The sequence below is a fragment of the Pelodiscus sinensis genome, chromosome 17, assembly GCF_049634645.1.
Source record: "Pelodiscus sinensis isolate JC-2024 chromosome 17, ASM4963464v1, whole genome shotgun sequence".
Classification (NCBI taxonomy): Eukaryota; Metazoa; Chordata; order Testudines; family Trionychidae; genus Pelodiscus; species Pelodiscus sinensis.
In genome coordinates this window covers 25,191,246-25,204,041 of record NC_134727.1, presented here as the reverse complement: position 1 = coordinate 25,204,041, position 12,796 = coordinate 25,191,246, and the positions used below count along the sequence as shown (strand labels likewise).

The following is a 12,796-nucleotide window of genomic DNA, read 5'->3' as shown; positions in this document are numbered from 1 at the left end:
AGGACACCATTTTATCCCCTGGCTAATAGCCTTTTATGGACCTAACCTCCATGAATTTATCCAGCTTCTCTTTAAACTCTATTATAGTCCTAGCCTTCACAGCCTCCTCTGGCAAGGAGTTCCACAGGTTGACAACACGCTGTGTGAAGAAGAACTTCCTTTTATTAGTTTTAAACCTGCTACCCATTAATTTCATTTGGTGTCCTCTAGTTCTTCTATTATGGGAACTAATATATAACTTTTCTTTATCAGCCCTCTCCACACCATTCATGATTATATAGACCTCTATCATATCCCCCCTCAGTCTCCACTTTTCTAAACTGAAAAGTCCCAGTCTCTTTAGCCTCTCCTCATATGGGACCCGTTCCAAACCCCTAATCATTTTAGTTGCCCTTTTCTGAACCCTTTCCAAGGCCAAAATATCTTTTTTGAGGTGAGGAGACCACATCTGTACACAGTATTCAAGATGTGGGCATACCATAGTTTTATACAGGGGCAGTAAGATATTCTGGGTCTTATTTTCTATCCCTTTCCTAATAATTCCTAGCATCCTATTTGCCTTTTTGACCGCCACTGCACACTGTGTGGAAGTTTTCAGAGAACTGTCCACGATAACTCCAAGATCTCTTTCCTGATTTGTCGTAGCCAAATTAGCCCCCATCATACTGTACATATAGTTGAGGTTATTTTTCCCAATGTGCATTACTTTACACTTATCCACATTAAATTTCATTTGCCATTTTGTTGCCCAGTCACTCAGTTTGGTGAGATCTTCTTGGAGTCCCTCACAGTCTGCTTCTGTCTTGACTATCCTAAACAGTTTGGTATCATCTGCAAACTTTACTACGTCACTGCTTACCCCTTTCTCCAGATCATTTATGAATAAGTTGAAAAGGATTGGTCCCAGGACTGACCCTTGGGGTACACCACTAGTTACCCCTCTCCAATCTGAAAATTTACCATTTATTCCTACCCTTTGTTTCCTGTCTTTTAACCAGTTCTCAATCCAAGAAAGGACCTTCCCTCTTATCCCATGGCCATGTAATTCACACAAGAGCCTTTGGTGAGGGACCTGGTCCAAGGCTTTCTGAAATCCAAGTATACTATATCTACTGGATCCCCCTTGTCCGCATGTTTGTTAACCCCTTCAAAGAACTCTAATAGATTAGTAAGACAGGATTTCCCTTTACAGAAACCATGTTGACTTTTGTCCAACAAATTATGTTCTTCTACATGCTTCACAATTTTATTCTTTACTATTGTTTCGACTAATTTGCCTGGTACTGAAGTTAGACTTACCGGTCTGTAATTGCCAGGATCGCCTCTAGAGCCCTTTTTAAATATTGGTGGTCACGTTGGCTACCTTCCTGTCATTAGGTACTGAAGCCGATTTAAAGGATAGGTTACAAACCACAGATGATAGCTCAGCAATTTCCCATTTAAGTTCTTTTGGAACCCTTGGATGAATGCCATCCGGTCCCAGAGATTTGTTAACATTAAGTTTTTCTATTTGTTCCAAAACCTTCTCTAATGACACTTCAATCTGGGACAGTTCCTCAGATTCATCACCCACAAAGGACGGTGCAGATTCAGGAATCTCCCCAACGTCCTCAGCCGTGAAGACTGAAGCAAAGAAATCATTTAGTTTCTCCGCAATGGCTTTATCGTCCTTGATTGCTCCTTTTATAGCTCGATCATCTAGGGGACCCACAGGCTTTTTAGCAGGCTTCCTGCTTCTAATGTACTTAAAAAACATTTTGTTATTTCTTTTTGAGTTTTTGGCTAGCTGTTCCTCAAAATCTTTTTTTGCTTTTCTTATTACATGTTTTTGATTTACTCATATGTTCCTGCAAAGAATGCAGGGTTGATTCAGTGTTGCTGGTGTTTGAATCTGCTGAATTAGGATAAAGAGCCTTCCTGCAGCAGCTCACTCAACTGCCCTTCTCTTCAGGAGAAAGCTATCGCCTTGGAATCACTCAGCAAACTAAATGGGTCCTTGCACTTGGCTCATGGTCTGATTCAGGGCTGTTACTATCTTGGACCTTTTCTTACAGTTAATTCTAGTACTAAATTTCTGTGGTGAAACCAAGCACACTGAATGGTGGGAAATGCTTCTCAAATGTATGAGACTTAAGATAGCAGTGGTGCAGCAGTAAGGGGAGCATCTCTTTTCTCAATGTACTGGTGAGAGGTAGATCTTATGAGAAAACAGCAATTATTTTTGACTGGTGTGTGTGTGGGTGTGTGTGGGGGGGTATTTTCTTTCCTTTTTCCCTCAGAAAATATTTCAAGTTTTTGAAAACTTAAAAATGTTTTGGTAAAAATCAAAACCAGGTTGTTGTTTTTAACCTTTTGGCTTTCAGTAAAAATATTCAATTTTTCTCAGGAAAATTTTGTGTTTAAAAAAAAAAAAACCCCACAATTTTCCCACTTTTTTTTTCACAATAAAACCTTTTTCATCTAATGTTATTAAAATATTTCTACCATACCCCCAGCCTGAGGATAAACTGTCTCCCACTAGAGTGAACTGACAGTGCTGAATTTATTTTGGCTGATCTCTAATGGCAGACATGCCCAATGCAAAGTTTCAGCTCCCAATATGCCACCATCAGCAAGACAGAGGTGAGTGAAACTGTTCTGCCTGGAGTGAACTGGGACGGATGTCAAGGAACTGAGTCCTGGCTGTGAGACTTGATGCAGAGCAGGGTTTGCCCTTCTCTATCGCTCACCTGTCAGACTTTCCCAACGTTGCTGACTGTGGGTTTCACAGGAAATTGTTCTTTCTTCATCTACTAGATTTTGAGTGGTGGTGGTTGCTTTTAATATTGTTGAATGGATTTCCCATTGAAGGATGTGTTGTGTATTAGAGTAACTGGGTCAGCACAACCAGTGCCAGGACAACTTTAGGTTGTGCCTTGTTAACTAAAACAGGGCACATTCATCCAAAGAGGGAAGCTGAGCTGCAGAAAACAAGCCCTCCAAACTGGTACCAAATTCTGACCATCTGGCATTTTGCTAGCTCTTATCAAAAGAGATGTGGGAACTCTGCATCCCACCCGTGTGTTTCTTGAATTGGCTCATGCCTTTGACAACCAGCAACTCACAAGATAATACTGGTACAGCTGTAAGGGGGTCAGCCCATTTTCCAACTTGCTGGTGAGAGGCAGAGCTATATGTGTGGCTGGAGTACTGTCGATCAGTCAACCCAGTGCCCCTTCTCCGCACAAGAAGTTTTAATGACAGATGTGTATTTGTCAAGTCTACCATCACGATAGCTAGAGATGGGCCGAAACTGGAACATTTTCTTCAAAAGCTTTCACATGAGGATGGCTGAACACACAAGCTACCTGCTGTGGAATTTCATTTTGTGGAAAAAAAACCCTGACCAGTGAGGTTTTGCAAAACCAAATCACAGCTTCTGGACCAAGCCTAACAGTGAGCGGTCTGGGGTTTAGTGAAAGCAAGCAAGGTGCTTCATTGCATTCTGCTACCTTCATTATGCCCAAAGACCGCCACTTCAGGAGAGTGCACAGACATTAGACTTCTACACCAGTATTTTAAAGCAACTTCTGCAGTGGCTACAGTATGAACTGTAGGACACCCGTCACATCTTCCAGGAAGCACCTAACATGGACATGTGGTTTGGTGGACTGGTGGTGAATTCAGGAGCACTTACCATTGAATTCTTTTAGAACTTCAGAAGACCCATTGGCCATAGCTTTCATATTTCTTTGGACTCACAGGCAGTCTGGTTTCCCAGTGACTCAGATAATTCTGCCTCTAACAGATTGGGAACAGGGTCAGACTCTGAAGTTTGCTTTCCCCACCCAAATATGTAAATTACATAGTCATGTAAGTGTTTCTCATATTCTGTGTTCACACTTCTCTCTCCTTTTACGGTCTCTTTGTGCCCTTGTTCCTACAGGTTAGATTCTCATTGAAGGTAATATAAACCTCTTCAGGTAGTATCCTGTTGTCCACAGCTCGTCTGTGGTTTTCAGTAATAGCTGCATGTAGCAGCCCTCTCATTTCTTCTCCATACGCTGTCTGAGCCTTTCTATTTGTGCAAGATTTATTCCATCAAACACTGCTTCTTCCACCCCAGCAGGTGTCCTAATATTAAAAGCACCAAAAAGACACTTGACTTACTGTATACATATAAAAAGACTCATGACTTTCTTGGCCTCAGTACAAGAAGTAATTTCCCCCTTTAGGTATTCTCACCTTCTTATCACTGTTGGAAGTGGGTCACATCCACCCTGATTGAATTAGTCTCATTAACACTGTTGTAACAATCCCATCTATGTATATATGTATCTATCCCTGCCACCTGAGTCTTTCACTTCATGTATCTGAAACAAGCTGCACCCCATGAAAGTTTATGCCCTAAACAGCGGGGCCGACAGCCTTGCTGGGCCCTTGAGCAAGAAAGGGGGAGGGAAGGCCTGCTCTGTGAACCCAGAAGGGGTGGGGCCTTGAGTAGAAGGGGCAGGGCTGGGGCTAGGGAGCCCATAGCGCTAGACCAGGGGTGTCCAAACTTTTTTCAAAGAGGGCCAGATTTGATGAAGTGAACATGCGTGAGGGTCGACCATTTTGCCTGACATTCTTTGAACCATTAAACTTAAATGCAAATTAACTATTTTATGCAAAGTTTATTGCAAACGGCATACTTTTCATTTCGTCACATGGATGACAAATCTAAACAGGTGTTAAATCACTCTGCCTTTCATATCTGAAGGCCAGATGAAAAAAAAATCCAGGAAGCTGAAATATATGTCAGGAACATTGTAAAGTACATTACATATTATTGGTAATAAAGGTTGTCTGTCAACTTTTAAGTTAAAAAAATATGAACAGGAACATAACACCAAGTATACATGTTGTGTCCAAATATATTTATAACTGATTTAGACCAACTGACATTAACTGAGATTTTACAATGTATTCATCTCAATACATATGGATTCATTGGGGGCCATAAAAGATAGATATTGCCAAATTACCTGTGGGGCCGTATTAAACTGGAACACGGGCCGCAATTGGCCCGCGGGCCGGACTTTGGACATACCTGCGCTAGACAGAGTGCTGCACCGCCCCCAGACAGCCCTCAGTACTGCCCGGGGTCAGTATGGCGCTGTGGTAGTGATTTAAAGAGCCTGGAGCTCCCCACTGCCACCATTCCCTTGGCCCCAGAGCAGTTTGCCTTCCCAGCCTCCCCCATCACTGGGCCTGGCCCTAATAAATGTTAGTCTGTTTCAGTAAAAATAAGTAGTTGCTCTGTGGCACCTTAAAGACTAACACCGCTGCCCCCTCTGAAACATGAGTACAAGGTTAGCATTAAATCCTACAGGGAAGGCTTTTTTTCTTGTTTTCCAGGAGATTTATGCTTCTTTACCAAATGTCTGTGCCGTTAACACAGCAGGTGTTACAAAGCTGTTGAACCATTTTGAGGGGATAGTTAAGACATATTTCATCAGCCCTGTCTGTGGTTCTGCACTGTAGCTTCCTGCATTTACAGTGGAGAGCTAGAGAAAATACTCGGCTTTTGGAACAAGCTGAACCCATCTCTCCAGATATCTCCCAACTTGTTCTCCCACTATGGAACTTTTGTCCTGTGTTACTGGTTATCATTAATGAACAAAAAAAAAGTTTGTTTCCTAAAAGCACCAGCCACCTCCAACAGAGCACGTAGAGTTTACACACTTAGCTAAGAATAAGACAAGAAAAGCATCACTCGTATACACAGCTTTTTCCCTATTTTCAATTCTTTGCTTAGTTACATCTCTTGCTTTATTTCACACACCAGTTCTTCAAAGTATGAAAGTTTTCTTGTGCAACAGAAGAGCCCCACGGATTCCTTCAACAGCACTTAGAACTTCTGCACTAAGAAAATGTGCTTCCCTAGCTCATCCGTCATCACAGAAATGCTAGATATGAAATGCTGAGTGAGAAGGAAACTCTGACCTGTTCTGATTTCACTTCCACTTGGCTTACACTAGTGCAGTGGTCCCCAACCTTTAGAGGCTCCCGGGCACCCGGGAGGTGGGGGCCACTCATGTGCCGGGCGCCCGGGGGTGGGGCCGCGCATCCGGGGGCACGCCAGGGGACTGGGATGCCCTTGCACCCGGCGCCGGTGTGTGCCCTAGGGCCGGGGCTGGGGCCGCCCAAGTGCCTTGTGCCATGGGCCTGGGGCCGGTGCTGCTGCCTGAGCCACGCGCCTGGGGCCGGCACTAGTGCCGCTCGAGCATCGCGTGCCCGAGCGCCCGCATGTGCCCCAGAACTGGGGCAGCCCGAGCGCTGCACACCCAGTGCCGGTGCGTGTCGCGCGCCTGGGGCCGGCGCCTCCTGTGCGCCAGGAGCGGGGCCGGCCCAGGTTGTCGGCGGGCGCACACGAATGCCCCGGCGGGTGCCATGACGCCCGCGGGCACCGCGTTGGAGACCACTGCACTAGTGGAACTCTGTTGACATCAGTGCAATTATGTCTGATTTCCACCAGAGCAAATAAGGACAGAATAGGCCCATTGCCATTTTTTCTGCAGCCTGAACTTATGCTTTAATTGTGTAGTTCAGTCAATGAGGCATGCTCAGAGCAGCATCACTCCATTTTAATAAGCGAGTACTGAGATCTGAAAGGATCTGAATCTCTGGCCTGATTTTTTGGCTACAGTACCATGAGATGTGATGTAGCAGACCTGAGGCTGATAATGGGTCTTTGCTTCTTGGGCTGGAGTAGGGCAGGCGTAGTTAGCAGCTGTTGTGTGAAAGTGGTTGGTGAGTGCGTTTGTGAGACAGCAATGGCTGCTCAACACCCAGAGATCCCAGTGAACTGGTCTCAGAATCTTGGTGTCTGAGAACAGATGGCTCTCAGCTGCAGCAAAAAGCACAAGGACTCCTTTGGGAGGCGTTAGGCTAGTGTTTCTTAAACTTTTTAAGACTTAGGAGCACCAAACAATAGTTTTTTGTTTTTTTGTTTTTTTTAATGGGGAACACCAAGGATTTTTTTTGTTGCAGGCTTGTCCCTTTAAGGGTGGCCATTATGAATTCTGTTCTCTCTGCGGCACACCTTGGAACACACTTTTAGAAACGCTGTGTTAGGCCATACAAATGTTAGGGTAATGCACCCCCATTAATATTGTATTGTACAGAGCACTAGCACATTTACCCAGCCTTCCTCAGTCCTTAATGAGGGATTCAGGACAGGGGACTGAGGTTGGAGAGAGTGCAGGAGTCAGTGTTGGGGGAGGGAGGGAGGAAGGGCCCTGGGCAGCGGATTGACATGAGTGTGTACGGGGGGTGGGCAGGGAGGCCAAAGCCCCCTCTCCCCAACCCAAGATTCATACCAGGGCTGCTTGCTCTTCTTCTTCTGTCCCTGTCAGGGAGTGAGAGCAAAGTGCACAGCTTGTCTGCCCCCTGTGCTCCTCAGCCAGAGTGAGGAATGCAACAAACTTTCCCCTCATTCCCTGACAAAGGGAAACAGACAGCAATGTCCTCATATGAATCTGGTGCATGTGTGTGTGTGGAGCTTTAGCTTCCCTCTGCCCTCCCTAAAGGGTACCTGGGGGGAGGCGGGTTGGGATTAGGGCCTTCCAAGCTGGGGGCGGGTCCCCAGGCAGTCCCCTTTCACTTGCCTGGTGGTTGCTTCTCATAAAACCATATAGAAAAGAGCACATTCCATTTCCCTAGCACAACAACCCTGACCTTGTTTTAAGTTATGATAAGAGGAAGCTGCATATGGAATTTAGTGTCCTAACTCTTACTGTTTAGGAGGGGCTCTTGACCAGCCAGACAAATTCTCTCAAATATATAGTAGCTGTGGGCAGTGATGTGAGCCAGTTGTTTTATGCCTTTCTCACAATGCTGTTCACTTCTGCTCATGTTCCAATGACACTCATAACCTGTTATAAAAGCAAGATGCATAAAAGGTGTGTCCTGATTCAGCCGTGTCTCTATCTTTATGGCCCTGCTGCTACTTGAACTATAGTATGCATAACAAAAGATAAGCATAATACAGAAAAGCAAGACCAAAAGTTCATTCATGGATTTTATTTTTGGGTGATGTGTAATGTGCTCTCTAACTTGTAAACAACCATACTGTAGCCTGTGCATCTCTTCAGAGCACACATTCCTCATAAAGTAAATTAGATGCTGCCAGAATTGCTTCCCAGAAGAACTGGTGAAGTATGAACTCTTCACTTTCTGAATTCTACTCCTTTATCTTTGACAAATAGAAGTGGCTGCACTTGCTTAATGGGGGTCTCGAGCATTCTTAACTTCCCACCACTGTGGTCAAGCAGTTGGCAATACAAGGAACAGTGGTGAAGTGATGTAGAGCTCCAGAGAGCTTTGCGTGAACTAGGCTGGGTCAGATCAGAGGCAGAGCACATGTGAAATAAAACTCTTATGAGGGGGCGGGATTTGAGGGCTGTTCTGCAACTGTATGACGTGATGGCTGTTCTAATGTGGGTGCTTGTAGGAAGAAATGAGAGGGCATCATTAGTTCTCCCTGCTTGCTAGAACCTCCTACTCTCTCTGTGGCAGCTGTACTGTCTCGAAGTAGGGGGAGTGTGTGTGATTGTTGGGTTATTATTAGTCAATTGACTAATCAGATGCACATCAGTCTTTTCTGATTATATTTGGTATGGACCATGGCTCAGACATCCAACATTGCTGAAGTCTATGATGCAGGACTTTCCAAATGTGTCACTGTCTTGGTTGGCTAATTTTTTAAACCTATTATCCCTGATACAGGATACTTTATCTCTACATAATTTTTGCATAATGTGTGGTGCATCATGGACCAGACTCAAAACCAGTGAGATGAAGCTCCTTGGAGCAGTGACTTGACCTGTGTTTCCCCAAAAGTACTTTGCAGTAGGGCTGTCTGGGGGGGCGGGGAGAGTTCCAGTGGGGAACTGAGTTTTAAATTAAACAATTGTGTGTGTGTGTGTGTGAACTGTTTAGCTTTCTACAAGATATTTTTTAATTCGATTTCCAATTTTTTTTTTTCAGTTTTCAGCAAGTAAACATTTTAAGGGTTTTTCCCTCAGTTTTTTTGTTAAAAGTTTCCACTGAAAATTGACACAACCAAATTGATATTGTTGATTTTTTTTCCTGAACATCTCTTCTTGGCAGGTTTGCACAAAATTTAAACAGATAAGTAATAATCTGTTTAAAATAACCTAGAAAAGTTAGGTGCCTGCAAGTCACTAGGGCCTGATGAAATGCATCCTAGAATACGCAAGGAGCTAATAGAGGAGGTATCTGAGCCTCTAGGTATCATCTTTGGAAAATCATGGGAGACAGGAGAGATTCCAGAAGACTGGAAAAGGGCAAATATAGTGCCCATCTATAAAAAGGGAAATAAGAACAACCCAGGAAACTACAGACCAGTTAGTTTAACTTCCGTGCCAGGGAAGATAATGGAGCAAGTAATTAAGGAAATCATCTGTAAACACTTGGAAGGTGGCAAGGTGATAGGGAACAGCCAGCATGGATTTGTAAAGAACAAATCATGTCAAACCAATCTGATAGCTTTCTTTGACAGGATAACGAATCTTGTGGATAAGGGAGAAGTAGTAAATGTGGTATACCTAGACTTTAGTAAGGCGTTTGATATGGTCTTACATGATATTCTTATCAATAAACTAGGCAAATACAACTTAGATGGGGATACTATAAGGTGGGTGCATAACTGGCTGGATAACCATACTCAGAATAGTTATTAATGGTTCACAATCCTGCTGGATAGGTATAACAAGTGGGGTTCCACAGGGGGTCTGTTTTGGGACCAGCTCTGTTCAATATCTTCATCCAACGATTTAGATATTGGCATAGAAAGTTTGCAGATGATACCAATCTGGGAGGGGTTGTGGGCTGCTCTGGAGGATAGGGTCATAATTCAAAATGATCTGGACAAATTGGAGAAATGGTCTGAGGTAAACAGGATGAAGTTTAATAAAGACAAATGCAAAGTGCTCCACTTAGGAAGGAACAATCAGTTTCACACATACAGAATGGGAAGCGACTCTCTAGGAAGGATTACGGCAGAAAGGGATCTAGGGGTTATAGTGGACCACAAGCTGAACATGAGTCAACAGTGTGATGCTGTTGCAAAAAAAGCAAACATGATTCTGGGATGCATTAACAGGTGTGTTGTGAGCAAGACACGAGAAGTCATTCTTCTGCTCTATTCTGCGCTGGTTAGGCCTCAGTTGGAGTATTGTGTCCAGTTCTGGGCACCACATTTAAAGAAAGATGTGGAGAAATTGGAAAGGGTCCAGAAAAGAGCAACAAGAATGATTAAAGGTCTAGAGAACATGACCTATGAAGGAAGGCTGAAAGAATTGGGCTTGTTTAGTTTAGAAAAGAGAAGATTGAAGGGGGACATGATAGCAGTTTTCAGGTATCTAAAAGGGTGTCATGAGGAGGAGGGAGAAAACTTGTTCATCTTGGCCTCTGAGGATAGAACAAGAAGCAATGAGCTTAAACTGCAGCAAGAGAGGTTTAGGTTGGACATTAGGAAATAGTTCCTAACTGTCAGGGTAGTCAAAAACTGTAATACGTTGCCCAGGGAGGTTGTGGAGTCTCCATCTCTGGAGATATTTAAGAGTAGATTAGATAAATGTCTATTAGGGATGGTCTAGACAGTATTTGGTTCTGCCATGAGGGCAGGGGACTGGACTCAATGACCTCTCGAGGTCCCTTCCAGTCCTAGTATTCTATGATTCTGTGATAACAACAACTTAGATCTGTTTGCTTTGGGTGGATTCAGAGTTACTACTGTTCCTTTCTGCTCCTACCACACATTTGTTAGGCATCTCTGTGCTCCTGAAGATGTGTGGTTCCCCCCCCCCCCCGCTTAATTTAGGATTTTTATTCAAGCTTAATGTACTCTTCTCTCTGTATATACTGTTACCAGATGGGTGGTAACTTGCTGACACTGGAAACGTGAGCTAAGCAGCCAGGAGGTCATGGTTGTGTTCCCAATTCTACCACAGATTGACATCCTGTGTGACTTAAGCTAGGTTGCTGAACCTATCTTCACCTCGGTATCCATCCCATCAGCCGGGGCTGGGATAATAATAGATCCCTAATCATGCCGTGTGGTGAAGACAGTGCAATATTTGTGAGGAGGGCTGAAAGCGGAAGCTGAACTCTGCGTAGGCTGCCAATAGAATAGCTCCTCGAGAGGCTTGTGGGAAAGGTGAGAGCTAGAGAATAGCGGGTGTCGCTGAAGAGCTGCCACAGTCTCAGTAGACGTTTAGAGGTGGGAGTTCCTGCCGTGTACAACTGCAAGAAACCGCCAGAGCTATTGAGAGGAAGACTTCAGACAGGCCCATCATGTGTTGCTTTCTTGCCAGATGAGGTTTCCTGTGGGGGAGTCAGGGCTTAGGATACACCTTCCTCTCACAAGGCAACATCCTGTCACATAGGCGCCTGCTGTTTTAAATGTGCTTGTGTACACATACCTTCCAGTAAAGAATCTGGCCACTGCATCTGAGCAAGTACTAAGGCAGATGCAGTCAGGCCTAAATTTGCCCCTGCATCAGTATAGAGTCTAGTTTGGGGTGGCAACATGCCTCCCCTCACCTGGAGTCGCATGGGGCTAGTTTAGTCCTTGGCATGAGTTGAGAACTACTCTGACTCCTGCTCCTACTGCAGCAGCTTATTCCCTTGCAGCAGCACTACAGGCTAACTGAGGAACTGAATGGCTCCTACATCCAGGGAGGGAGAGATGGAAAAGCTGTCAGAGGTCCCTTATGTCAAGGGTCCTGCCCCAGCTGGGGTGGGGATGCCAGTGTAGCTGCTCTCTGGCTCAGCTCTTGAGGAAATGAATTCCCCAGTGGAGTCACATTTTCCTTGACCTAGAAATGCCTGAGCTTCATGTGCTACTTCTCTGTAGATGGAAGCAGTACTCACAAAGCCAGGCTCTAGTGCTTCAGCCGCCTCCCCTCACTCCACTTCTGCCACAAAATAAACTCTCCATTAATCACCTCATGACACTCCAAGCTGCTAGCCAGGACAAGCTTGCTTGGAAGCGTAGGGGATGGAGTCTGACGCCACTGGCTGGTTTTGATTTACAAGCTGGACAGCATGTGAAACGGCCCCATTCCTCTTCTGTGTTTAAACCTTATCACAGGGGAAACTAATCTCCTGTGACAGCAAAACAACATTGGGGTAGTGGGGGAGGGCGCTGTCCCTAAATCTCGAAGCACCTAGGAAATTATTTGCACTGCAAGTTAGCTAAATAAGGAAGGGGGGGATGGACCAGTTCTCAGAACATGGGGAGCTGTGGGATGCTCCGTGAGCTTGGAGCTGCCGTCTGATTTCTCATGATCTCTGATCTATTTTTGGTGGTCTCAGGCAGTTCATACCATAGTGCTGCTCTCCCACAGACTTCAGCCCGGGTGAGGAGAGGGAAGAATGTGTTGCTTTAGGCAGCCTGTTCAGTGTCGTACATTAGCAGAGTGCCAGCCCCCACATGCCATCCAAGGCTATTCAGAACCCATCTGCAAAATGCTCCTTGCTGTACATACCATACCACGGGATTTCTGATTCTCTGAGGTGATAGTACTTGACTCCCTCATGGGGATGGTTCCAGAATAATTTTATTAGCGCTGGTGAGGCCCACATCCTCAAGGTATTTAGATGCCGAAATCCCACTGATTTCACAGTTGTTACAGGAATTGGAAAGATATAAAAATACCTAGGCAGGAACATTAAACATCCCCAAAACTATCAATAAGTACAATTCTCTGTCTGGCAGGAGACAGTAACTTTGTCTCATTTTCTTACG

General features: G+C 44.7%; 1 long non-coding RNA gene across 3 annotated transcripts in view; it reads left to right on the top strand.

Moving 5' to 3' along the window:
• Positions 1-12,796, top strand: part of LOC142818728 (uncharacterized) — a 114,628-nt gene that overhangs the window by 64,801 nt on the left and 37,031 nt on the right. The gene's annotated exons all lie outside the window — the stretch shown is intronic.